This window comes from Pseudopodoces humilis, chromosome 6 (genome assembly GCF_049639895.1).
Source record: "Pseudopodoces humilis isolate 2021_Gansu_Grassland_sample_001 chromosome 6, ASM4963989v1, whole genome shotgun sequence".
NCBI lineage: Eukaryota > Metazoa > Chordata > Aves > Passeriformes > Paridae > Pseudopodoces > Pseudopodoces humilis.
Window position 1 is genome coordinate 17,351,352 of NC_142205.1, and position 12,981 is coordinate 17,364,332.

Sequence of the window (12,981 nt, forward strand, 5' to 3'; positions counted from 1 at the left end):
AGTTGCATTAAGTATATGTACACCTTGTGCAGGACAAGGTCTGAGCCGTGGGCTTTGGCACTAAGAGCCTTCTGCTATATCCAAATTAGAACAGAGACACTCACATTCCCAGCTCAGAGAGGGAAGAGAACTGGTGTTTCCCAGCTGAGTGCAGTGTCTACCCCTGGGCTTTTCCAAAACAATGAAATGGGACAACTGATTCTGCAGATGACTTATCCTAATTTGCTTGTCTTCATATAGGAAGTGGAGAATCTCAGTTTCACATCCTCAGTTTCACATCTGGCGGTGGCTGGTGTTACAAGGTTACTTTCCCCAGCTCCTGTCCAGTCATGGAAGCAGAAAGGGCTCTCAGGAAGATTCCTCCTCTTCATGTTTATGTTCAGTGGTGTGAGTTGGCTGAAGGGTTAGGAGGGGAGGGTTCATGTGCTTTATTTCTCAACAGAACACAGCATAAGAGAATGATTTGTGCAGACAGCACTATCTCACTTGGGATGTGGTGTGCTTTAGCTACATCCCATCAAGAGTTGTTCACCAGTAAAGACCTGAGCTTCTAGGTTCTCCAGAAAGATGGATTTTTTTTTACCTGTCAGCCACAGAGGTCTAATTAGACAATACATATGTTGAAACATAACTTAGGCTTATGACTTCCCTTGTGTGAAGAAGTGATCAATTTCAAGTACAAGCTCAGCCTCAGAATATGTAGCACAGATTTCTCTGTTGACCAGAGCCACTCCAGCAGGTCACTTATCTTTCCTTTTTTCTGAGTCTGTTGTCCAAACCTGATCAGGAAGGAACCCAAAACTGGAAACATGCACTGCCTCTTCTAATTTCAGAAAAAATAATTCCATTATTAAGAAACAGGCATCCTTATGTTTTGGCTAAAATGGTACTTGTCAGATTCTGCCTTCCTTTGTCAATACTAGCCTAGAGTAGTCCTGGCCATTCTTGAAGGAGTCACTCACTGCTACAGATTCAATTCTCACAAACTCCACTGTAGATATTGAAAATGAGCCATTTATCATCAGATTCATATCCAGAAGAGACGTATTTCCCCCATTCTTCTTGCTGTGTCCAAGCTCCATTAGCCACACATAACACCCATCTTCCTTCAGAGATCCATTCGCCTGGCAGAAATATACTGTTTCCCTTACGCTTATTTTTTCACCATCACCATGCACTTATTTAATTAAACCTCAAAAGATGTAAATTATACTAACCAAACTGGTTTTGCCAGAGCTCTGTACCTGAGCCTTTGTAACAGAGGGTGCAGTGGAATCCGTTCTTTTCTCCTCTGATCCTTTGGCAGTAGAGTGCACTAGCTTAAAATAGATGCTAACTGTGAAGCAGGGAGCACAGTGCCTGTGGAATAGCAGGCCACATAACTTTCTCAGTCTTGCCTGAGAGAGTGGCCTGAAAATTATGGGGAGGAATTAAAACAATCCTCAGAGATAGAAAAGAGCCTTGCAGGTGCTGTTTGTCTGTTTCTTGTTTTCTTGCAAGAGAAGGTTGAGGGGTGGTGTACCCCACTGACCAATGATGGTGATGTAGTAGTTTACTAACCAGTAAGAGTTTTACTTTTCTGTACTTTCACGTATCGGTCTATAAAAAAGATCTGAGGTAATAAACCAAGAGAAATTCTCCTGTTCAACTCCAAGAGAGTCTGTGTCATTCTCACTGTTTCCAATAGAGCGACAGCATAATGATGTGGAGACTTCAAAATAGAGGGAAGTGGAGCAATACAGGAGAGATACAGGATACAGGATACAGGAGAGAGAATACGAAAACTGGGGGAAAGAAGTGAAAGCTGACAAATTAGACTGTGAGGCCATTGGGCTTGCTATGTTTGTGCAAGGAATAATGTTATTGGGGCAGTCAGGATATGAACAATAATGAGAGTTTAGTTGATGAGATGCACAATGGTTAGCTGAAGTAGTACCTTGTATTGATTTTTCAAACTATTTAATTTTTTCTTTTTAGCTTACTCAGATATCTATTTAGTTGGCATCTGTCTTAACTTCATATATCATTGTAACTGTTTTCTTCCCAGACTGACTGCTACTTAAGGGATAATAGGAGGGATGCTCTGTTTTACTAGGCAATAATATGGTTCCTGCTTGAATCAATTACAAGGCTGAAAGGAACCTGATTATTGCCAGAGAAAATGGGGCATCCCTCCTATTGTGCTTAATATACTGGAAGTGAACCAATAAAGTTGATTTTTGGATACAAAGTTAATTACATTGAAAAATCAGCTGTAATCCATCTGATGAATACTGCTTTTAAACACGCAGAAGTATACTCATTTAGGCCTATTATTTCCTATTTGTAGGAATTAGGGTCTCTATAAAGTTAGCTGATCAATTTAATTTTAATTGTTCCCCTATTATGGAAAGAAGTATGGAATGGAGATAATACTCATATGCCCACCTCTTAAGGGTGTCCTGAGAATTAAACAGTTAATGCTTTTACAGCATTACTTTTAACATTTACAAGGAAATAAAAATGCTTTGCATTACTAAGTAATAATTAGTATTAAGCAGGAGTAGCTAAAGAGAGGTTACAGATTGCTTTCTAATGCCCTTTCCAATCCCTACTGCTTATTAGGAGGAATCCCACCCAGGGTGTAGAGAACGTCCTGCCTCAGGAAGACAATTTACATCTGCTTGCATTCGTTTCAGTAAATCAAGCCTTCTGGTTCTCCCTTTTTCTACTCACAATTGAGAGGGATGAGTTTACAAGCAATGCAAATTTGCACCTTTAAGCAAGGCTGTGTTTAGGCAAAACATATTCCTACAAGCCGCTAGAGGACATGGAACATGTTGGAAAATAGGCCAGCTGGCTGCCCATTTACACTTCATGGATTTTCTCCCTTCTACAATTGGGCCCTTGGTAATGCTGAGATTTTCTGTGATAGCCCTAACCAATAAAAGAGGGAAGGATGACATTTGTGGTAAAAATCTACCAGTGGCAGGAAGGACACAGTATAATACCTGGTTTCCTCAGCTCTCAGGTCCTTCGTCCACTGTGGAAGAAAAATATCTAAGAAAAGAGAATTGACTGTGCTGTAGGTATTTACATGTTCATAAACTGTTTCAGTTCCTGAGTTCCATTCAAGGGACAACCAGTACCCCTTGGTACAGATGTGGTAATGTGGAAATGTACGTCAGTCCTGATTAACAATCACCCACATGGATTTGCACAAAAGGATAATGATGGACCCACAGGAATTCCTTTGCCCATCCTCTGATTTTTAAACCATAGACATGTGAAATATGTTCGTAGTGTGGTAGAGATTAAAAAGGAGGAAGCTGTGATAGTACAATCACATCCTTTTACCCACAGTAGTCCTAACTTTGAGTGAAGTCTCACTCAAAGTGTGACAATAACTCCATGTTAGTTTTTCTGGCTGAGAGTCTGCATTTTTACCATAATTTTATGTAATTCTTTCAGAATTTGAAGGGAAATACAGCAATCTCATATGTTCCTGACACATTCATTTATATCACAGGAACCAGTCACTTGAGCTTACAACTCGAAGTTAATAAATTCTGTAAGCAGCGTCACAATGCTACAATTGGTTGATAAGGCCACTTCACCCACAGAAAGCATCCACTGTCCCCTTCCAGGGAAGAATTGTCCTGTTTCAAGACTTCATGTAAAATAACATGTAGGTTAACATTATTCGGCATGCTAAAGGCAAAACTCCATCCCTAAGGAAAAGTGAGAACAGAGCTTCTGCTGCAGCTATGGGGGAAGAAGGATGGTCCTTCCCAGGCTGTGAAGCCACACATGCTTTGCGCACTGGTGGAACCATCCTGTTACCAGGACAGACTTTACCTGACTTTCTCTGCACAGAGGTAGCAGGGCTCAAGGTTGCTGTGCTGCAAAGCTAAACCCTACCTGGCTGTTTGACTGGCAGGGAAAGGAGATGATACTTCCACGCAGGTTATTTTTAATGTGATCTGCTCTCCTTGAAAAAATAGAAACAGTCTAGTATGTTTAACCGTGGGTTAATTATATCTCCATTTTCAACCAGGGTTTATCCCATCCCCATTATATTTCTGTAACATATTTTGAATGAGCTTTCAATCCTGCCACATCAAGTGTTTTTTTAATGTAATTCTTCTGCTAGTCAGAAATATTAGTAATTAAATTCTCTCAAATACGCTAGTGTAAAGCAGAGGGAGAACATCCCAATTCTATCAGCACTGGTGTTAATTATTTTAGGCAAGCTGTCATTTATGTTTTCTAAAGTGGATTTTGTTCTTGCAGTCAGGAACATTGCTTAGTGCAGAATTAATTAATCATTATAAATATAAAACCTGCAGTATCAGCTTCTGTGTTCAGTAAGGTTTCAAGAGGCAAGGTTGAAGGAGTCAATAGGCTGCTGTGGGGAATCATGGTTTTTTTCATCTGATACAAGGACAATTAAATTATATGCCTAATCTTTACAGGAATATGTATTTAAAGCATCATCGCAAAATATTAAAAAAAGAAAAATTGATAATTTATTGTGATTTGCAGCTTTTACTAATGCAATATTGTTTTTAAAAGTGCTGTATAAAACAAGATTAGTGAGGAAGAAACTGAAAAGCTAAGCTTACTATAAATTTTAAGAGTTGTATTTAAAGGTGTCTTTCATATTTTAGCAATTTGGAAAATGGTTGAGTCATTAATTTTCTCGCCAGTACAAACACCAGCATAAAGATCTACAAGACCACAAAAATAAACAGATAATAATCTGACTTTGCCTAGAGCATGTTGTGCAAGATCTGAATGCCAGCACTTAAAACTATAGGGGTAGTTTTACTGGAAGAGGCCAATGAAGTCTGACAGCTCGGAAAAACTGGAATTAATGATGAAATAAGCTAAAAAATTTAATCTTGCTATTTGGTATAAGAGATGTTGGCTTTTTCTTTTCTTTACCTGCTCTCTTATTTTCCCCTCAGAAAGCAATTAAGGCACATTCTTTCTCAATAAAAATGGAAGTGATGTCATTGTCTAAGACACGCACTGACTGCACCAGCAGAAAATTGGCTGATTATTTTCTAGTACAGGGATTAAAAATGTGATGTATGGCCAGTAGCTTTACAGAGTTTCTGACCATCATGTTGCATGTCCCATTGTTTTACAATATAGATATGCTGGCATTTAATCTCCAAAAGCAATGGATAATGTCAGACTTCGAGAAAGGGAGGGAAATCAAATCTACCTAGAGATACCTACTCAGGATCCTATGAAATACATGTGACCTCCTGTTGGAAATGCACTCTCTACTTTCCAAAGGCATTCTCTTGATATGTAGGTTGTATGTGATTAAAAGGTATGGGTCTGTCTGTGCAATAGATAATATTAATTATGTAAGCTTCCTCAGTTTTATAGTTTACTGTAAAAGATATTATTTCATGATTTGTATAACTACAATTGTGTTTGTAATGGGATTTTAATTGATTTTGAATCCAATTTAAAAAATCCCTATTTTTAAAGAACACCTCAGCTGCTGCCACTTTGAATCTGTGCCAAGCTGGCAGACTGTAACTCATTGTGTCATCATTGAAATGTCTTGCTGCAGTGCTGGAGTTAGGGATTCAGAAATGATCTGCATTTAATACAGTCTCTTAACTTGCAGCCATTTCAGAACTTAGGAATTCTGAAATCTTCAATAAGCATGTTACTGACAGTCTGTAGGCATCTGGTAGGATTGTGTTGTTTCACTTACTCTTTACACTTTTTGAGCTGATAATCTTTTAAAGATACTTTTATTAAGTGCAATTATTTTCCCAATACATGCTTGGATTTTGGTTTTACCTCAAAACATTATTTACCCAGATAAACATAGGATTTGGAAGACATGCAATTGATCAAATACAACTCACAAACATCTCTCCTTGTCTTGAACACAGCATAAATCCACATCCAAACATTCACAAGGTTTGCAGTGGGCAGAAATACAGATGATCATTCCTTCATTTGGGCTTCCTGTATCCACTCTGTGTTACACTCATGAAGCTATTTCCTGACCCTCTTATACCTGTGTTGATTAAAAATGCGTAGAATTTGAGCTGACATGTTTTAGATAATTATCTGTTATAAGATAAACACTGGTTACTTAATACATGCAAAAACCTTTCTTAGTATTTGAAGTAAGGTCACATAAGCTCATTTGACTACAAAGAGGGGATATTACTGCCCTCAGGCTGAAGCAAGAGTCTAACAAGCATTGAAAACTGTGGCTTGTCTTCCAAGATCATGTATATTCTGGTATTGCAGATGATGATCTTGGTTCATGTTTCAATCTGTGGAGCTTTCCAGAGCAAACTTTCCATTAACCCAGAAGATTCTAAAAGGTTAATTAATCACTGACTGGGTCTGAGGGAAATTGCAGCAAACTGTTGCTCAAAAGTATTAAAGTGCTCTTTACAGTTGGCTTCAGGCAGTATTACCTAATCCCAGGAATGGCTTTAACCCTCAGGCACTAGTTCATTGTGGTTGGCCTCAAGTGCAGTCAATAATCTGTATTTGCTATTAGGGCTCTGCTAGTAATTGAATTTTGGTTTAGTGGAAGAACCAAACATTTCAAAGAACAAAAAAAAACCAAACAAACAAACAAAAAAAAACCCCAAAAAACCCCACAAACCCTCCATAACTCCCTTTGGTTTAGGTTCTGTGATTCTGTATCTTTTGAGAGTATTTTTGATAACTATGAAAAAATGAACGTAGAAGGGTGTTACCTACACCAAATTCTGAAAACAAGAATTTGATCATCTTTCCTCCCTCTTTATAGGTGAGTCTTCTAACCACTAAGCTTTTAGATATCGATTTTTTTTCCTCTTGAAATCGTTCCACATTTCATAAATGTTCAGACACTAATTAGTGCAGAAGCTGGCACCTAACTACGAAGACACACTTTTCTTCAGAGCTGTGCAAGTATTCACATAAATGAATGAAGAGGATATCAAGCCAGATAATGAGTCAGCTCCAGGACTGGTATGGTTATGTCAGTGCAGGGCTGTGCCCAGGCTAATTAGCTCATTTGAAGAGAAGAGCTAATTAACTCTGGAAGAGCAGTGAGCGGCTGCTTCTTATACACAGCTACTATTTCTGCCATTCACATCTGCAGTACCTGTGTAGTTCTGAGTCTACTGTGTAGTCCTCTGGATGCAGCATTCCTTAGTGCAGGCCATCCCTATACTCTGAAAATGTGCTATATGGATGTGCTCAGCTCCAGTAAATTTGTGTTTGGTCTTTTTTTTTGGTTCATCCCTTTCATCATTTTTTCTCTGCCTTTGTTTGTCACACATACTATAATGCTGAAACTTGTTTAGCAGCACAGGTTCTCCCTCTGAAATAAATGAAAGATATTTGGGGTATGAGAAACGTGAAAGAAGCCATAAAATTGCAGAGACATGAACAATTTCTAATGGCCCCTCTTCTTTGAATGAATGTTATAAGGAACTGCTTAGCTGACATACCCCAACTGTGCGGCAAGGCAGACAGGCACATGGGTAAAGGCACATGTGACTTTTCTAGCAAAGACTGATTAGAATTTCCCATTTAAAATTTGTCCTTATGTTTTCAAATAGCAGCACTATATAAAAGATGCAATTCTATTATTCTGCAGTTTCATTTTTTTTATATAAATTCTGAATACAGGCTGATACATCTTCTTTCCCTATGCTACCCTGGAGTGTAACCCACCAAATAAAGAATAGCTCCCTATGCAACTGAGCATTATGTTATAATGAAGAGACTCAGCTATCAGATTATTAATATTTCTAAATGAAGCAATCATTCTGAAACAAGAAAAATAAGAAATGTTTCTATCTATTTTATATTTGAATTAGGGTGTTTTCAATCCCATTATTATAAATTAGTTCAATAGAGCTTGCACAAAACAGGTCCAGATAATAAAAAAACTGTTGAGTTGTTACATAAGTTTCTGAGTACTATTGTTTGCCATAACTCAATTAAACAGGCAAGTGAGACATTTAGACACCTGATGGCAATCTTTCATTAAATTTGGTTAGGTATGATTTGTGCCTCATCTTGTATGACATTCTGTATGACAATATCTCAGACATAACAATACAATTTAGTTTTGTATAGGACTTCAGTCAAGAAAACCCCACAAAGAATTCTTATGATGACATGCATAAGGGAGAGATAACACTTCTTGGATGTGAGTTCAGTGGTTCCCAGAAAGGCAGTATACAAAAAAAATTACATTAGCTGCAAAAATTAGAGGGGAAAACCCAGCAATTTTAAAGCAGCAAAGAGAGTTATGCATTTTTGCAGCCAGTTGGAGTGAGAATAAACTGGAAGAAAGTGGCAAAGGGAGGAAAAGGTAAGTGAGGTTTATGTTGTGTTAAATGATGCAACATAACCTAATGCCATGCATGAATTGTGTTACTTCAGAGACTTAAACAGATGTTGTTCACTATTTCTTAGGGCTGACTGGCCAGCTAGCCTAGCTTTCTTATTGCTATGCCAAGTACAATAAACTTATTTTTGCAAAACGAATATGATCATCTGTGACAAATTCTACCCTTCCTCACTATCTGTAGTCATCTTAAATGTACTAAAATTTGCAGCTCCATATTTGAGGTTAGGAAGAAGACAAGCTGGAGGAAATGTGCATTCAAACCCATTTGGTAGCTGATGTAATAAGTAACAGTCCAAGTGTTTGTCAGTCTGTCAGTGCCAAAGACTCTGAAATACAGTTCTACAGAGCTTGACAAAACCTTCTAAAAGGGAATTGTAGTTGTCAGACCCCTTTGGTTCCTGATGCAGTTTTGTAGGAGCCAAGGAGACAGAGTTTGGATTCTCTTAACTTATTCTGGATACAAGGATCATTTCTGCTCTTTCCCTCTTGATGGGGGTTTGTTTAATAGTGCATCTGTCTTCCTTCTCTGTCTCCCAGAGAACCCCAACACAGTTATTTACACTGGTCACACTGAAGAGGTACTTTATGTGCATCCAATTCTTCTGTCCCTGCCTGAAGGGCTCAAGCACAGCTGGTGAGTGCAGACAGATGGAGAAGGGCAGGTAAATTGTGAGACAGCCACAGTTCGCTCACCAGACAGTGGTTTTGTCTCGACAACTGCCCAACTGTGGAAGCATATTGTGAGTGCCAGGGGCTGTGGCAACAGAGAAAAAGACTTTGATTAGTTTTCAGGAGGTAGAACAAGAACCTGGCACTCTTTTCTTCCTGAAAATATTGTGTTATCCAAAAAAACAGCTTAAAGAAGGGATGCATTTAGTATTACAAATAAGTGTAAACACAAATGGGTGCTCGGTCCTGGACAAAGCTTAAAGTGACCCATTTATGCTAGAGGAGTCACTCTAGTGTGTTATTGATGTGAGAGACAAATGTAGTCAAAATGATTACTTTCTGAAACATCTTTTGATTTTAGGGAAAAATGGTTCCGTGGATCAGGCTACAATCTGTAATTCTGAAAACCTTAAAAATAAACAACTAGCTGATAGAGAGAGGCAGAGGCGCCAGCCACCAGCATTTACTTTGGAGTAGAGGAATCCCTATAGGAAGGAACAAAGGATCTCTCCCATTCTTTCTGTCCATATCCCTGAGGGAGAACAATGACAAAAATCAAAGGGGTAAATGTTACCCTTTCTTCTCAGTTCACCCAGCCCCAGAGCATTATGGAGCCGTTCAGCCATAAGGTGATACCTGGTTACTTGGGAAGTGCGGAGAGGATGTGAAGTGCTGCTTCCTCTTCAGAGGTAGAAGCTGATATTCTTCATCTGTGACAGCTGGTGGGCAGTCAAGATGCAGTCAGACAGCCTTGTGTTTGAATCCTCTCCGAGTGTTTATCTCTCAGATACAACATACATCAATCTTACCTTTCAAAGATTTCTTTTTTATCAGCATGAAATAGTTATTCTGTTTTATAGAAGATGAATGTACTGTGTTGAATAGACAAGTGAACAAACAAATCAAATACTGATTTTTGCTTTGACCTATTGCCTCAGAAAAAGGCTTCCTATGGTCATAATGTAAAACGTGCTAATGTCAAATTAATGTCTCTACATTCAAATTTTTTTAGCACTAGAAAAATTGAAAGGAGGTCCTAAAATTCCTAAAACTGTGTTAATAATTGAAATAGGACATTCAGCTTCTGCTCCAAGAAGTGTTCCTTGAGCAGTACACCGGTCTGAGGATAAAGGCCGGAATATATAAATTTAACCCTTAAAAGAACAGAGTTTAAAAGGCTAGAGATAAATGTTTTACAAACATTGTCTTGAGCTCTTCTTTTAATCCTCATAGAATTGAAATAAAACTGAATGTATCCATGTAAGTAATACTCCTTGCCACAACAAGTGAGTATGTTCTCCCCACCCACTTGCCCTCCAAAAGGTTATAATCCACTCTTACCCCAAATAAATATGAAAAATCAGGATGGATGTCAAAGGAAGTGATATAGATTATACTCAGGAAAGAAATAAGGAGTGAGTGATCACCTCATGGACGTGTCTCCCAACTCTGTTGTGTTTTGGAAGTAGATTTCCAACAAACTTTTACTGCTTCCTACTCACCTTCTAGTGACATTTACTGGCTTCCAGTCAACCACTTTTCCTGTAAACATGTCAGCTGCAGTTGCTTTTTATTGGTGTTGTAGCTTAACCCCAGCCAGAAGTCCCATGCAGCTACTGGCTCACTCCCTGAGAGAGACTGAAATGTTAAAGATTAATGACTCAAACAATCGCCCATTTGCAAAAGCAGCAGGTGCTTTGCTGAGGCCAGGTTTGCATGCACACCCCCCAGCTGAAGGGGGGGAGGAGGGTTTTGGATGTGGTGAAACCTCTGATCTGTGTAGGAACAGCCCAGGTGCAGAGGGGGTGTGCACCCACCACCAGAGGTTAACCACAACAAATTGACCTTTCCTAGCAATGAGCTAGGTCTTGAGCCACATGAGGGAAGAGGCCAATAAGAAGAAGATCTTGCAAGGTGGGACAGTGCTTTTCATTATGCCTGTGGCTACCTCACCACAACTGGTTCAGGTGTAAAACTCCCCTCTGGGAAGGTATTGGGACATTCACATGTAGGCCTAAAATTATTCATCCTTTCTGATGGGGCATAACTGGCTCAGCTGTGCTGACAAGAGAGACAGCTGTCATGTCTTAGGTGTCATAAACCATCAAAGACCCCTGAAGCATCCCCAGACTTATTCTGGGGCCTCCCACCGGAGGACTGCACGTGATCCACAGTGTTACATCAGTGTAAAACTATCCCCCAACCAGGAGAGGTGCCTGGGCCTTCCCACCTGAACCTAATTAACCCACTGAAATTTGTGCTTTTCAGGCTTCCCCCACCCCCAATGGATCAAGACTGGGCAATCTTCCAGTCAACAGACCCCAAAATTGCAACAATCAAGTCTCATCTGGATTTATCCATGGGTGGTGATATCTTTCTACTCTTATCCTTTCTTTCTCTTTCTTTCTTTTCCTTGTACATTTTCTAAGTTTTATTTTTATGTTTTTATATTGCTATATTTCTACAGATAACAACCAGACTGACTTCATACTTCCTTTCCATTGCAACCAAATTAGTCTGAAATAAACCTGCCATATATATATATATATATATACACATTTATAAACAATGGTCATTTAGTGTTGTTTCACTCTAATCTGCCCCAAAGGATCTACTATTAACAAGAACTACAGTTAACCCACCTTCAGGGGCAGGTCATAATACTCCCCAGCCAGCATGGTCTGGAAGGGAAAAAGCTAAAAAACTCATGGGTTGAGATAAAGACAGCTTAACAGGGAAAGCAAAAGCCACACAAGCAAACAAAGCAAAACAAGGAATTCATTCACCACTTCCATGGGCAGGCATGTGTTCAGCCACCCCTGGGAGAGCAGGGCCCCTCCATGCCTAATGGTGACTTGGGAAGGCAAATACCATCACTCCAGAAGTCCCCTCCTTCCTCTTCTCGCCCTGCACACTGAGCATGTTGTCACATGGTATGTGCCAGAGGCTGGAAAGGTTGACGTCTCAAGACATTTTAGGATGCCTGTAGGTTGTGGCAGGGGGACAGGTCACACCTTGCCCTGCCAAGGTAGTGAACTCCTCCCACCCCAACACCCCTGAGCTTGTATCCCAGCCTAGCAGAGCTGGCAATCACTGACACACCAGAGACTGGGCTAACCCCATTCCTGAGGGCCAGTGACCAGAAGCCCCACCTAGAGGGTGGGCCCACAGAGGCCATTGGCTATTTAAGGATGAGCCCGAGATGAGCATGCCTTCATTCTCCCCACTACTGGACTGTGTATCTAATCCATGCTGGAACCCAGGATTTGGTAGCTGTATGTGTATGTTTCTTATCTTTTCTCTTCTTGTTCTTGAAATGTTCCTTTTCTTGGAACATTTTGGGTAACTTAACATCAAACACGTTTAAAGTTTGCTAAATCAAGTGGGCCAGATTAATACTGTGAGAAGTGTTTTATGTTGACTGGATGTTGTATTAAATCTTTTACCAAGGTTCCTTGGTTTTCTATATTTTGCCAGTAAAGTAATTTTGATCTCTTGAGACTATCTGGTCTATTTAACCATGAGTACAAGGACCTTTGTAAACCCCTTATGTTTAAATGTTGGGGCCTTACAGTGTGAAATAGCCCTTTGGTTAGCTGGGGTGCCTGTCCTGGCTATGTCTCCTCCCAGCTTCCTTTGCCAACAGGCCAGTATAAAAATCAGAAAAGTCCTTAACTCTGTAAACACTCAGCAAGAACAAGAACATCTCTATGCTGTCAGCCCTGTGTTCAGCATAGATCCAAAACACAGGCCCATACTGTGAACAAAATTCTAACATTAACTCTACCCCAGTTAGAACCAACACTCTTGGTAGAAGAGACAACAGTTGCTTAACTACAAGCTTAGCTTTTAATGGGAAGGCAGATTTTTCAAATATTAGAAATGCAAACAAGTCCTTTGGTCTTCGACAATTTGGTCTTTTCTCATTA

General features: G+C 39.6%; 1 long non-coding RNA gene across 1 annotated transcript; it reads right to left on the bottom strand.

Annotated features, from left to right (window-relative positions):
- Positions 1 to 9,014: 9,014 nt before the first annotated feature.
- Positions 9,015 to 10,691, bottom strand: LOC148184117 (uncharacterized). The gene is made up of 3 exons (XR_015772836.1): positions 10,555 to 10,691; positions 9,689 to 9,771; positions 9,015 to 9,137 (listed from the first exon to the last, which is right to left on the bottom strand). It is a non-coding gene; the product is annotated as an uncharacterized LOC148184117 (long non-coding RNA).
- Between the last annotated feature and the right edge of the window lie 2,290 nt (positions 10,692 to 12,981).